Genomic DNA, 2,500 nt, shown 5'->3' with positions numbered 1-2,500 from the left:
TTCCGTCAATTTTTTGACAATTTTATTTAACATAAATACAAACATTCTCGAATATATCTCTTGATTTGAGTATGCTTGGCTGAAAAAGTTGACGGAAAGATCATTATTGTCTGACTGGAAAATCGACAATTCGCTCAAAAATGGACAAAATTTCTGAAAATTGTAAAAAAAAAAAAAAAAAAATTGACGGAAAAAGTGTGTGACAATACCTTTACTGACTGACTTACTGATTGACCGACTTACTGACTGACTGACCGACTTACTGACTGACTGACTGACAGACTTACTGACTGACTGAACGACTTACTGACTGACCGACCGACCGACTTACTGACTGACCGACCGACCGACAGACATTTCGCAACCTATCTCATTTCCTCCCATCTCCCTCTTCATCAAACTCTGAATTTCTTCCTTCCTCGCTAAACCTCGAAGCCTCAAACCCGACAACAGAATCTCCGAAAAAAAAAAAAAAAAATCGAGAGAAGTAGCGAAAGTCGCATGATCTATTGTGCTCTGACGCTCTGCATGACGGAGAAATGACTGCATGACGCTCTGCTGGCTGCGGCATTCGGTCGAAATTCTCCAGCGATTTTTTTTTATCTTTCTTTCTTTCTTTCTTGTCTTTTTATGTATATATGTTATTGCTGATTTTTTTTTTTATCTTTCTTTATATATGTTATTGCTGATTTTTTATTATTATTATTATTATTATTATTATTATCTTTCTTGTCTTTTTTATGTATATATGTTATTGCTGATTTTTTTTTTTTTTTTTTTTTTTTTTTTTTTTTTTGTCGGTTATGATTGCATGGGAGGAATCTAAGTTGCATGACAGGCCGCATGACCTAAGTAACAGCGATGATTCTGAGGTTTATAATGGCCCTTATGCGTCTCTGCCTCTAGGGAGAAATTGCAAAAGAAAAAAAAAGTGAGGAAGAGGGAGGGAGGGAAGGAAGGAAGGAGATAAGGGAAGAAAGGGAGGGAAGGAGTGGAGGGAGAGAGGAAGGAATGAAAGGAGGGGATAAGGTGGGAAGGAAAGGAGGGAAAGGGGGAGAGAGGAGGAAAGGAAGATAGAGACAAGAAGGGAAGGAGGGTAGAAAGGAGGGGAGGAGAGAGGAAGAGTGTGAGGGAAGGGAAAAAAGCAGAGAGGAAGGAAAAGGGGGGAGAAAGGAACGGGAGAGAGGGAAGAAAGGAGAGAGGGAGAGATGAATAGAAGGGAGGGAGGGAGGGACCAAATTGGGAAGAACTGAAAGAAGAGCGGAAGGAAGTGAGAGAGAGCGAGAGAAACAGAGACAGCGCGAGAGTTATAAGTAATCATGAAACGGCGCTAAAGTTGTCAACGAGAGAGAGCTGAACGTACGGTAGCGCGAGCAAGCGAGCGAACGAGAACCGGAGAGAGAAGATAAATAAGAAGAGAGAAGAAAAAGAGAAACGGAGAGAGAGAAAAATGGAGACATGAAAGCGGAAGAAAAAGGGAAACGGAGAGAGAGAAAAATGGAGACATGAAAGCGGAAGAAAATGACAACGAATGAGAACCATATATAACCAAAGAAAAATATATATACCAGCTTCTGCTAAAAACACCGAAAGAGATAACTACTTGTTTCCTGTTGAAATCTCCGTCTATTTCTCCCTCACTCTTCTGAATTCGAAATCAAAATATAAACACCAACCTTCGAAACATTAACGAGACCAAAAAAATATATATTTTCGATAAAAAGCAAAAGCGAAAAAAAGGAAATAAAAAAATAACGAAAACAAGAGTAAACGCGAAATCAAAAGCGTTATCTCATTACACCGTTCATGTAATTCGGACGACTTTCTCTCTCTCTCTCTTTCTCTCTCTCTTTCCGTCTCTCTCAACTTGGTAATTTATCAATGATTATTCTCCAATTCGTTGTCTTCCCCTAGTCATTAATATCTCGAAATATGACACCAAGTGAACCCGCGCCAAGAGAGGTTTTGTGCCGCGAGATGAGGCGTTTTGGCGGTTTGTGACGTCACTGGCACCCGTTCGTGGATACAGTTTAGAAAAACGCTGAAATAAAGGAGCGTCTTCTTTTTCTTCCAAGTTTTTCTTTTTCGTTTATTATGAGGTAATCTGATTTATGTATAATGCATTTGATAAAGCAATGTCAAAGATGCGATATTTATTTTACTGTGTATGGAAGTCTCGTCGCTGAATCTTTATCTTACTTCATGTTACGTTACGTTTAGTTACATTTGTTTATAAACTTGATATGTTTATCTGAATTTTACTATATACATAGAACGGAAGACCGGATACTAATAACGTTTAAACCATTACTTTGTAAAACGGAATTATTATAATAATTTCTTCCGGTGCACATCAAAACATAATAACTCCTCAAATAATATTTTTCTAAGTATGGTATCTCTCTTCAAGTAAATCTGAATGAACTATATTCCCAAAAAAACGAGAAAACACAATGAAGAAGCACACTACAACACGCCGTTTAACCGTACTTCGTAAATA

General features: G+C 38.1%; 1 protein-coding gene across 1 annotated transcript in view; it reads right to left on the bottom strand.

Moving 5' to 3' along the window:
- LOC113803720 (uncharacterized) overlaps positions 1-2,500 on the bottom strand; it is a 10,574-nt gene that overhangs the window by 7,911 nt on the left and 163 nt on the right. The window lies entirely within an intron of this gene.

Source organism: Penaeus vannamei, chromosome 22 (genome assembly GCF_042767895.1).
Source record: "Penaeus vannamei isolate JL-2024 chromosome 22, ASM4276789v1, whole genome shotgun sequence".
Classification (NCBI taxonomy): Eukaryota; Metazoa; Arthropoda; class Malacostraca; order Decapoda; family Penaeidae; genus Penaeus; species Penaeus vannamei.
This window is presented reverse-complemented; position numbering and strand designations above follow the sequence as displayed.